General features: G+C 38.4%; 1 protein-coding gene across 3 annotated transcripts in view; it reads right to left on the bottom strand.

Annotated features, from left to right (window-relative positions):
* Positions 1-13,194, bottom strand: part of RNGTT (RNA guanylyltransferase and 5'-phosphatase) — a 189,688-nt gene that overhangs the window by 117,333 nt on the left and 59,161 nt on the right. The gene's annotated exons all lie outside the window — the stretch shown is intronic.

Below are 13,194 nucleotides of genomic sequence, written 5' to 3'. Positions count from 1 at the left end.
CAAGGGCTGGCCATTAGCTCAAATCCCAGGTCACTAAATACAGGACGACAGCAGGAATTGCAGAGATGGGTGTAAGAGGGTAGTGAGATTTCTGCTCCACACCCTGCCTCAGTCCCCTCTTTCACCGCAAGGAGGTGTCATCACCCTCCAGGTTTAAGTCTCCCTTCCCCTGCCCCCGAAGTTGACCTTGCGGGTACAGCTTAGTAAATTCGGTGAGACTTACATGGAAAGTCGTTTATCTAGATGGATGCAGTACAGATCAAAAAGGGGTATATAGGTGCTAATCCCATAAAAGTACTTTCTCTTAGATTTTGATATTTATCTGGCTTTTTCCCAATGCAGCTATAGTAAAAAGAAAAATAATGCCTGGGCCTGTGTACACAGCTGATAACTGGCTTGGGCCAGGATAAACTGAGAATATTTATTCTCTTCCTCCGTGAGATATGGTTTGACGTCTACCTGCCAGCAAACCGCGCTCCATTTGCTTCCCCAGAGCAGTAACTTAGACATGAATAATTCAGCACATACACGCATATACGTTCCACGCACGTCTTCACTTATTGAGCCATAGCGGAACATATGTCACAACTGTCTTAGCTTTAATGATTTTGAGAGAAGAATAAAGAATAAGCTCAGGCGATATTCTACCCTGTGTTTAACATTATTAGTGACAATTCAAGGCACCCACAGCTGACATCTGCATTTCCAACGAAAGCCCATTATTAGTTCTCCCATCTTCTGAAGACCACGCAGACTAATATTTTGCATTTTATATTAATGATCTGGCACAGATTTCTTCTGACTGTGGTTTTATAGATGCTATTTTTTTGATACACATAGCTTTTATATGAAAACAATATGAAGGTGCTGTTTAATTCTCCAAATAACATTATTACTATATTTAATCACTTAAGGTATTTTCATTTCTGATGAAGTTGTCTTTTTAAAACAGGATTAAATGTAAAGTATTAAAGAAATCAAAAATTTTGTAGAATTATGACTCTTATTTTTTTCCATTTCTAAAAGGCAAGACAACCATTATAATCTGAAAATACATTTTTAAATTTGTTTTTTCTAACTTCTCTCACTCAAATATTCAAAACTAATATGGTAATGGCAAGGAATTTATCAGTTTCAAAATGGTTTCTAAAATTTATCTTGCCATCAATGAGGTTCAGCATGTGAAATATTGTTTCAATTCTAACAATTCAACCAATGTGCTGCAGGAACATAATTACTATTTATATGTTGTCAGCTTATACAATAGAAAATTGCTTTGATTTACCATAGAATGAAAATGGTTTGGGGAATCAGACCTATTAAAAAGATAGCTTAAGACGTGTATTAAATTACTTGTATTTCCTTTAAAAGAAATCACTGAAAATAAATTCAAATATGTATGAAACAACAAAGGAAAGAAGTTTGTAGCCCAAACATAAACATCAAGGCCTAACAGAACATACAAATATAGCTCCACACTTTTTTTTTTTATTAGCAAACATAACTTGAATGAAACAGCAGGACTGTCAAAACTGTGACTGAACAGATAAGATCAAACCAGAAGTAGTAGATTGTATTACAAACATTGCTCCCTTCCTCACTCTTCTTCTCCTTAGATTGCTCAAAACAGAATACAAACTAAAAAACATAAAACCTTACAACTACAAGTGGATGATAAGTTTGCTTCACCAGAGTAAAAATAACATATAAAAGGCAGAATATTTACAATCAGTTGAAGTGACTGAATTACGATTCTCACCACTGACGTTGTGCAATAAAGAGGCAGATTTATGGAAAAGGGCATCTACCATGGACGCTGAACACCTAAGTCCTCTCTTTGAAAACAAAGCTGCAGTTAGGCGTCAAAAGCTTCATAGTTGCAACTTCGGGAGCACAGACAACTCAGTCCAATTCATTGTTTGACTGCATGTACAGTGGCTTCATTTAGGATCTTTATAATCCTTATAAATCCTTCTCAGCCTTCAAAAACAGAACTCAATAAGGGGATTTTTCTGGATGTAAATTATTAAAACCAAAAGGAATGATGCTCTGTCTAGACTGGCTGCCTCCCCTCAAGTAATCTGAGGAATAGGTGAACTTCCCATTTTTAATTACAGAAGTAAAAGTCATAATTCTAATAACCCATAAGCGTAAAACAGATTTGCCATCGTCATCATCAGATATTTACACACAAAAAGATTGCACGTGGTTCTCCCAGGGGAATATAAATTTAAGTAATTTATTTTGCCCTGAATTTAGGCTTTCTGCAAAGTGAAAGACTGAATGCAGGGCTTTACTGCTTCTGGTTTTTTTCCTATTATTTTTCCTACTGCTGCTGTCGTACATAGTACAGAGGCATACTCACCTTAATTACAAAATACTAGGTGGTCCAGTCAATATTTTCACCTTCTGCTTCTACTGTTCTCACACTCTCTTCCTTTCTACCAGCCACTCACAGTGACTCTTCATTACGAATTGTTAGTGCCGAGTTTTTACAGGGCTGTCTTTATGATGAAGAATTACACTCCAGTGAATTAAAGAACCGTGGGAAAAATCCTACATCTTAAAGACATTATTCAGGGCATTTAATACTTGAAAAGATTGTGGCACTGATTTTTTTAGTATATAAATCACTTCATAGTATTTAAAATAAGACTGCCTATTACAGTAAGGATAAAGTCTACTAAAAAATAGAAAAGAGAAAAAAAAAAAGTAGCACCAATCAGCACTGATTCACAAATACTATCTTAGGAAGGGAACCCTCTACCTTTCCTAAACCAGGATAGAACTGAAAATTAAGGATCTGCTTGTAATAGATTTTATATTCCTGAAGACTTGTAAAAGATCTGTAACCTCAGTACACAATCTGTCTTTAACATATCTAGTTCAGCACGTGCATGGTTCGCTTATAAGTAAAAAATACTGATTACTTACTATTATATTAATTTCAAAACAAAAGTGCTATTTATCATCCTACTTCTTTTAAGTAAAAGAAATATTCTATAAAGGATGAAAATACAGCCTTCGCATTCTCTCCTAGACCATAAGAGTCACTCAGGTTATTCAAACATATTAGCCATGGAAAAGAAAATATTAGAGAGGTCCTGCTTTCACCTTCATAAAACATATCCTGAATTATATGGTTGTTTTAGATTTGGTACATCCTTCTGATTAACTTTGATTATTTTTTTTTTCTTTAGTTCATTTCCCCTAGAAATAGGAAAAAGATGGGAAGGCAAGAGACAGAGAGAAAGCTGAAAAAATGAAATATTATGGCTAGGTTAATTGTAGAAAAGGAGGAATTAAAACTAAGTTAGGGAAATAACACATGAGAACATTTGAACACACTCCCACTACTTCCATATGATACCCCTCCAACCATCCTCTATTTTGCCTATAGTTTTTGCTGTTTTGAAGTATACTGGACAAAAAAAGCCGTGTCTTAAGACTTCATTCCCAGTACTTAGGAAATTGGATATGATAATGCAACGGGAAAACCTGCCCCACTGTAAAGTTTTTCACACCTTCCACTTCAGTTGTGATCACTGCCAGATCTGAATATTTGCCTGAGACAGAAGTTAGGTTTAAGTTCCTACAGGAATGACTGTTATAAACTGAGGGAGACAGTTTTTCTATTTAATCATATGTTACAGTTCCTAGCACAACAAGATAAAAAAATACCACAAATAAAAAGTGAGGGTTTTTTAAGGCTAAAAATGTGAGAGGCAGAAAATTGTTTAGTAGAAATACTGAGAAAAACTCTTTAAAGAGACCTTCCAAGAACAAAAAAAATGTTGCGGACTTTATTCTCTGAATTGTATAAAGTTTGAAATATTTCAGAGTTATTTTCATTTACAATGCAACTTAAACTTTCAGGTCTTATTTCGTATTTTTTGTAGAAGGTTTCATGGTTTGCTGAAAAAGCGTCACATCAGAGTAATCAAGAGTAAAACCTACAGAACTCAAACTCCTGAAAATATAAAGGATTTATTATCATGCCAGCTTCTGAAGCTGCTCTTGGAGAACTACTCGTCCCCGTATCTCTCTCCCAGGAGCAATGCTTTGTGCCTCTTCCCCTGACAATTATACTAGCGATAATCTGCCACTCAAAAAGGGTCTCGTGAGACATACTTCACGTTAAAGCATGGAAATATTTACCTTTGGGGAATAAAACAAGACATGACAAAATTTAATACACTCCCTTTGCTTTTATATAATATTCCATTAAGTATTCTTTATTTTGGCAAATGTGGAAAAGAAACCACGTTCACTGCGATCCACAGTGCTCCCTGTGCTGGGAAAAGCAGGATCTAACTCAGAGATGCAAGGGAAAGGAAGAAGTCAGATGTATTTTTCACGCAATCTAACCAGCAAGTAAAACAGTCAACCTTCAAACTAATTACAACACAAAAGAATGCTCCCCAACAACAAGCAGCTTATTAGATTAAAAAAATATAAAATTAAGAACATGAAAACACCCAAGGTATCCTGGTCAGTATGTACTAGTTATCACTCTTCAGCAATAATTTACTTTTCATAGGCATCATAGCAAAAGAGAGTTTTGAAGAGAGATGCAAAAATGCATAAAAATGCTACTCTTCAGTTGCATCTGCCCTTTACTCAAGCACAAGGAGCAGCAGGGAAGAAAACACAAATTATCCATTTGGAAGTTTACAGAACAGGTAAGGAGCTTTGCAAATTTTGCTGCTGAGACACACAAGTCAGGTTTTCAACGATGAATAAAAGATGATCAACAGTGAAGGGGAATAAGGCAAAAAAACAGTTGTGAAAAGCACAACTACCTAAGATGCATTTCTGTCCATCCATCTCCACAGACCCAAAAGCTTCTGCCCCATCACTCTCTTAGTGTGTTGATTCTCTGTCTTAGAAGCTCTCCTAGCCCACCCTCTACTGCCCTCTCTATTCTGTAGTGCTACTCTATTCATACAGCCTAAAGAATAGTAACAACCTGGCCAAGTTGTCCCTGCTCTAAGTAAACCGCATTATATAAATGGGAGGAGGAGGAGAAAGCAGTGGTGTTAGCAGCTATGTAACCTCACAAATTCAAACACGGGATTTGGAATTAGGGGACAGGCTCTGGAAGTAAGGTGTCAGAGCAGCGCGGCTACAAGCGATCTTAATGCATCTCTGTCAGTGTTGACACCAGAAAGCAAAGCAAGACACAAATGAGTAGATGTTCTGTATTTCATGTCCTTGACACCTCTTAGCCATGATAGAATGAAGTGATATATACAGATTTTGAGAACATAACACACAGTAAGAGCACTGTTACAAACATTTGGGTGCTTATTAGATACATCTCATCAAGAAGTAACAGAAAGGGTGTTAAGAGTACACACATGCCTGGCATCCACGTTTTCCAGGGCACTGTAAGAATGATAGCATGGTTTGGGTTGGAAGGGACCTTGAAGATGATCTAGTTCCAACCACCTGCCATGGGCAGGGACACCTCCCACTAGACCAGGCTGTTCAAACCCCATCCAACCTGGCCTTGAACACTTCCAGGGATGGGGCATCCACAACTTCTCTGGGCAACCTGTGCCAGTGTTTCACCGCCTCCGGAGTAAAGAATTTCTTCCTAATATCTAGTCTAAATCTGCTTTCTTTCGGTTTAAAACCATTACCCCTCGTTCTATCACTACACTTCCCTGATTAGTAAATAAAAGCATTTAAATCTGGATTTTGTGGTGGTACCGTTTCAGAAATAACCTCGGAATTAAAAGTAAGAGTGGAAGGGTCATTGGCAGCCAGAGGCATTTGTAAACAGAAAAGAAGCAATTAAACGTTTGCATCTCTGAATTGTGCCGTCAAAATTTTCACGGCACATTTAAGATAAGGTTAACAGGCTAATAAATGAGAGACAGCATGTACTGTGAGCTTTACATCATTTTAAAATGTGGTTTGTAACGGGAAAGTCAGATGTGGTAATATTTTACAGGGATTTAAAACAAAAAAATTTCATGCACGAATTCAATGAGCACATTGGCTGTGGGCAAGATTTATGACAAGCATATCTGTTTACCATGACAAATTTTATCTAATAGCTAATGCATAACGACAACAAAAGAAATCTTGATCTTGACTTAAATTAATGCACAGAACACTAGGAAATTTAATCAAAATTCTACCTCCTTTCTAAACATCAAAATAATTATTCTTTTTCAAGCATTCAGTCTATTCTTACCATTGCAATCTGGTCTCATGAAAACTTGGCTAGAGTTTATAAATTTAAAGGCCAGGGTTATAAAGGAAAAGGAAAGTACTATTCATTTTCAGCGTATTTGCTAAGAAGGCATTAATTAGATCCCACATTATGCCAGTGTTACTTTTTATTACTTAACTAAGGAAAAAAATAGTTGCTTAAGTTTAGTGTCTGCACATCTACACGCAGCTACTGAGTCTAAGAAAAGGCTTCACAAAAGAAGGTTTCTCAGGAAGAGCTGTCTCAAAGATGACTGAAAAATGAAGACGTGTTTTTGTGGATTGTGTCTGATGAACAGGGTTTTGGATTTACTTGTATTTGCTGCTGGGACTGTTAATTATTCTATTGACAGCTTCCTCTGTTACACTAGAATTACCCACCAAATTTGAACTTTTTATTCGCTATTCAGGTAAAAGAGGTAATGACATACAGTTACAGCTATTATAATAATGAACTCAACTACATACAGAGACAAATCAGGACGCTGAAAAGCAACAGGCGTTGCAGGGATTTAGCTCTGCACTCATTAAGACTAAACTCCATAAGGAATTAGCCTTTCATGTTCAGGGGAGTAAAAAAAAAAAATCCAGATTTCATGTGTGCAGAGCACACATGCAACCGGTGACATAAATGTGGACAAAAAACCCCCTCAAGTTAAGATTTTAAAAGCCAACTATTACAGGAGCTTGACCCCTACAAATCAATGGTCCCTGAAAATATCCACCTGAGGGCATTAAGAGAGCTGGCTGATGTCATTGTGAGGCTGCTCTCCACAATCTTTGAGAAGCTGTGGAGATCAGCAGACATCCCAGAAGACTGGAAGAAGGCTAACGTCACCCCCCATAAGAAGGGCTTAAAGGAAGAGCCAGGAAACTATAGCCCCATTAGTCTTACTTCAGTCCCTGAGAAAGTTACGGAACAAATCCTCCTGGGGGCTATCAGAAGTCAAATTAAGCACGCAATTGGGAAAAGCCAGCACAGATCCACCAAGGGCAAATCGTGCTTGACAAACCTGATCACCTTCTACAACAAAGTAACCTGCTCGGTAGCAATGGACATTGTCTACCTGGATTTCTCCAAGGCTTTCAACACAGTTTCCGACAGCCTCCTCTTCCTCTTCGAGAAACTGTTTTGTTACGGTCTAGACAAGTGGTCTGTGCGATGGTGGGGAACTGGCTGACAGGCTGCACTCAGAGGGTGGTGGTACACAGCTCCTTTTCAAATTGGCAACCTGTCACAAGTGGGGTCCCTCAGGGATCAATATTGGGCCCAACGCAGTTTAATATCTTCATAAATGGTCTGGATGGGATCCAGTGTACCCTGATGAAGTTTGCTGATGATACCAAACTGAGTGGGGTAGTAGACACTTCAGAAGGCAGAGTCACCCTGCAAGAAGACCTGGATAGGCTGGAAGAGTGGGCTAACAAGAACCTTATGAAGTTCAACAAAGACAAGTGTAAGGTCTTGCACCTGGAAAAACATAATCCAGGAGTGCACCGCAGGCTGGCATCTACCTGGCTGGGGAGCAGCTCTGTGGAAAGAGATCTGGGGATCCTGGTGGACAAGCTCAATATGAGTGAGCAGTGTGCTGCAGTGGCAAAGAAAGCCAACAGGGTGCTGCGTTGCATCAACAAGGGCATCACCAGCAGAGATAAAGAAGTCATGATCCTACTCTACTCAGCGCTTGTCAGACCACACCTGGAATACTGTGTTCAGTTTTGGTCCCCACTATACAAAAAAAGATGTGGACAGGCTGGAGAGGGTCCAGAAAAGGGCCACAAAGATGACCACGGGACTGGGAAGCCTACTGTATGAGGAAAGGCTGAGAACTGGGTTTGTTCAGCCTTGAGAAAAGGTGGCTTAAGGGAGACGTTATCTCTGGACTGGACACAAGAGAACAATCAGCCATTGGAATAATCTCCCCAGGGAAGTGTGGACTGTCCAACATTGGACACTTTTAGGATTCAGCTAGACAGGGTGCTAGGCCATCTTGTCTAGACTGTGCTTTTGCCAAGAAAAGTTGAACCAGATGATGCTTGAAGTCCCTTCCAACCTGATATTCTATTATTCCATGATTCTATGAATAAACACATGCATTTTTAAGAAATAATTTCTCATTTTTCAATGAGAAAAAGATTCTTCTTAGAAAAAAAAATTCTATTTAGGTTGTAAGAAAATAAAAACTGTGTTACAATTGATTTCTACTTCTAGAAACATTTCATGTGCCAAACATGACTTGACAGGATAATGACATCTTTCCCATATTAGTGCTACCATCTCCACAGACAAGCAGAAGCGGTATACTAGTTTTGATACTTCTTGGATCTTCCTTTACTCCCCAAAACAGAATTCTTTTTTTTATTCCACCTTATTTCCTCGCTTCTTTTCAATGTAAGGAGCCTTCTTGTCATCTGCCATAAGCCCCTAAAGGCATATTAATAGCAGAATACCTGACATTTCACAAAACAGTACTTTTTGAACTTCAGAGAGGTATGCCCCAAGTCTGTGAACTAGAAGACACTCTGGGTACATCTACGTTCATGAACCAACACAGCAAAGGCCTCATCTCTACCCCTGAAGCCACCAACTGTCTGACGACATTCATACTGTCACTCTCCAAAGGAGGATGACGACATCACAGAATGTCTGCTAAGAATGGTCCCTGAGCAATGTTAAATGTTAAACTATTCTTGAGAATTGCACAAGAGCATTGTAGCCAGCCAGGGCCAAAACTGCGCCAGGGACCATTTTAACCACTTAAAAAGAGAACAAAGTTTCAGGAGCAGGACCCCACACCTTGCACAGTTTTATTTATTAGAATAGGTGTATGCTGTCTCTCAGGATGGGTGTTGAGAGATGATTTTATGTACTCTGAGTTGCTCTTTCTATAAAGAACCAAGTGAAGCAGAAAAGAAAAAGTAGGGATTGCTCTGGGTTTCCTCAAAGAGTTGAGGTGGAAAGGTGGGCTTACGTCACTAGCATATAGCTTCCTTTCTATGAATTTTATTTTAGCATGTGAGATGAAAGCAGTGACACAGCAATGTCATATTTTGAGTTGCTATTAGTAATAATCAGCACCACGATTCAGTCTGAAGATGACAACAAAAAAGATCTTTCTTAATCTCCTGAAGAATCATTTACTTTTCCTGACACAGGCATCTCTTGTAACACAATGGGATGTGGTACCACAAGCTTCTAGAAACTAGATGTCACAGAAACAGTGATTAAAAAGAAATGAAGTAAAAGGCTTCCATCAGCATCCTTGAAGACTGACTTTTGCAGCAGCTATAGGTGATAAGCATCAGAATTCAGTACAAAACTTATCATGGAAAGAGACAGCCAAGATAGATTATTTCCATGCTTTCCCTAAGAACTCCAGTATAGGTCTCTCCCAATCACTGAAACTCAATTTTTATTTTTCTGTCTTCCTAAGACTTTTTCTGTGTAGACATCTAGAGCCAAATATTTCAATCAGTCTATTCCCTTAGTTTCCTTTTGTTCTTTCTAGAAGGCTGGTGTAGTTTATTCCCGATACAGCACAGCACAATCAAAAAGGTAACAATAAGCCTCACTGATAACACTGTGGATTAAAAGCTGTAAAAGGTAGGTCTTTGCCCACTCACACTCTCTCATTTTTCTCCCTTACATTTTTCTTTCATTTGTTTCTATAGCCCCTACTCACTGTTAAGTTTCTGTTACCATTCTCTCCTGATGAACGCATCATCCTTGTTTAAGGTGACTTCCTTACCTCCTCTGGTTCGTGCTCAGGTGAAATCCTGACCAAGTCTGGAGAAAGATCCCATGATGTACCGAGACACTCAGCTCCATGATGTTCTCCCAAAAATCATAGTATTGTACATACAATGAAAACCGTTACTTTTACTCCCAGCTGCTCTGTTACTAGCAGACTGCTGCTTCTCTTAAAATCTCAAACTGACATTGGTCTCTTAACAGTTGAATTCTCAATTGCCAGAGCTGCACGGGACAAATTGAACACAACTATGTATAGTTTGGGATCTTTGGTTTTTAGGCTGAACCTTTAAGCATACAGCTTTACGAATAAACATGCCCTCTCACAATTTCCGCATATAAAAGGCAACAGTGTTCATAGTATTTAGTTAACTTAGACACAGAGAAGCCAGGCTAAGCATTTTGGGCTTCATTTAGGTACCAGTCTTCAGTTCTACATATCCCCTTGTTAAAAGCCCGAGACATGCGGCATAGAACAGAGATAAGGTTGCCCTGTCTCAACTGCTACACTTACAAACACGAATTTTAACACTATTTAACCCCCTAACACCAAGATAAAGTAGAACACAAAAATGGAGTACACTGCAGTTTTGAAGCACAATAATAATACTGGCCAAACACACTGAGAATAGTTCAAAGTGATATTATGGTAAATGACATATGGACATTTTTAATTATATGACATTACTTTGCTGTATTTAAAATTTAATTCCATGATTTTTCTGTATATAAGTTAACAGCTTTTGCTGTACTATTTACAGTCATCCTGAGAAGCACAAGTTGACGTGTATCTTACATGGTGCGTTCTGAAAAAACTATATATTACCTTATTTTAGTACTAACTTCTGTGTTTTTGTGTTAGTGTTGGTCATCCTAACACACAAATTCTCAGCAGTATTAATAGTGCACGTAAGCCTTTGTGACTTAATGGGGCATTAGTGAATGCAATATTTCAAAAGGAATATTCTGACAAAGTCAGAAAATTTTGTAACGCTGAGCTAATATGGGATGCTGCACAAGCAAAGTAGGTTGAACATTTGAGAATAAGGTCAGCTGCAAATACCTCTAGTTCACTAGACTTGACCAAAACATGAGGTTAGCCTGAGCAAAGGTTTTCATCAACAGGGTTTGTATTCACATTTCCCCAGCTGCAATGTCGCACCTCTAACAGCAGAGTATGCCGAGTCACTGTGGAGGATGAGACAGGGGACAAGGAACGTGCTGGAAATCTTGTAACTCACACGATGGACAGTGAGTACAGTAACTCCACCATTCACCTTCAGAAGACACAACTACTTTCAAGATGAAAAAGAGCAATGTTGAATTCCAAGGCACCTCACGCAGCTCTCTGTCAGGCTGGTTTGGGGTGGGTTTTTTTGGAGAATGTGTTGGTTTTATACAGGACTGATGCTTTGTTTAATTATTTGTTTTGAAGCTCTGCTAGGAAAATTTACACAAATCTAACTTACACAACTTTAAGAGGAGCTTATCCTTTGTTGCCAATTACAAGTTTTCAATATATTTACTTCTCTTGGTGATAAAATTCTGTTGATCATTTCTTGCCAAGCCAAACATCCTCGGGTGCCCATTTTTATAATTAAGCTTCTAAAATTAATCTAAAAACAACTGTGATTTTTAATCTTTGTAGTAGGACTGTTGCTAATGACTTCTTGCAGCTGAAGCCCTGCATGTACTCATACTGATAACATTATCTTAATTTGTCCTTGACATTAAAACAGTATTACGTAGTAACTACCTCCTTTATCTCATTCCCAGTGCATTTCAAACACAAACAAACAAAAAAACCCCAAACAAGCTCCAAAGCGTTTACAGCCCTGCTGAAACGCAGACTCTTCCCAAACTTTAACAATCCTCTGGAAACCCTCTGAAGATTTTTCTTTTTTGCCAAATGGGATTCTTCATGTTAAGTCCAGACACTTCGCTACAAATGAGTTTCCTCCCCTTCCACCCCAAAAAGTGTTTCACCAAAACAATTATGATTTTTGGAAAGCATTATTTCACTAGGACAGTATATGAATATGCCAAACTTGGGGAACCAGGGGACTGTACACTTCAATCGCAGGTTAGACACAACGTGAGAGCAGAGACAAGGAAAGACATGGAATCACAGGTGGAAGAACAAGTAAGAAAATGTAAAGGAAAAATGAGAGCTGAGGAGTGGTTTTAGAAGATTGTATTTTTCAGAATTCTAAAAGGAATTTTTGCTTACTGAAAAGTCCTAATCACAGGAGGGATCCAGGAAACCAACAGTTTCCTAGTCTTCAGAAAAACCTAGTGTTCAGAAACACCTAGTCTTCAGAAAAGGTTACAGAAAAGATCATCAAGATCGCTCTATCCCAACCAAAACCAGTACACACTTTCTGTTTGCACAAAATTATTTTAAATATTGTTTTAAAAAGACATATATGGTTATATTGATCCTTCCTGAAGGACATTTTCTCTTCCTTAGACATAACAGAGAAATCACTAGAAAATTTATTTCATCATAAGGGTTAACAAATAGAACATGTTGACAAGGTTAGTTCCTCAAATAAGCTTCAGCAGGACACCTTGCCATAAGACCCCTAACTAACTTCAAATTCCACATATATCATGACTTTGGGGAGGAAAAAACAAGAAATAAAAAAAATAATGTATAAAAGATAACACACAAGAGCCCTTTGGTGATGTTCAAACCTTTACCATATTTGAAAGCTGCTTTAAAGAAAAAAAGTTTCTCATTTTCTTGTGACCACAAAGACTTTATTCCTAGCTGTCAACTAAGGCCTCTCCTTTTCCACAACTTCCACAATGTATTTCTTTACTACATATTTGCCCTGCAGGCAGCGTAAACAGGAGAGCTTGCACTTGAGGACTTAACAGAGGACCAGTTCCCTGGTTGCAAAGAGAAATTTGAGAAAGTGGTGATGGAGCAGCCTAACAAAGAGCACTGGGATGCGCTGGTAACACATGCACCACTTGCAGGCTAACTTCTCCATCCCCTCTCAATTTCACTGCCTAAATAGTTCAAACATGCTCTAGAAATGGGAAATTTTCCAACAGTGTCTAGCAGACTGTTTCAAACAGCCATCTTTTCTTGAGCAGGTGGAAATAAATCAACGTCTATTACAAGGCCACTTTCAATCTTAATTCTGATGCATTGCTGGTTATCAAGCTACAAAATACCCCCACACTTTTGGTGTTTAAATTTACTCTGAAGC

This window comes from Chroicocephalus ridibundus, chromosome 3, assembly GCF_963924245.1.
Source record: "Chroicocephalus ridibundus chromosome 3, bChrRid1.1, whole genome shotgun sequence".
Lineage (NCBI taxonomy): Eukaryota > Metazoa > Chordata > Aves > Charadriiformes > Laridae > Chroicocephalus > Chroicocephalus ridibundus.
The sequence above is the reverse complement of the archived record's forward strand: the minus strand, read 5'-3'. Positions and strand labels throughout refer to the sequence as shown.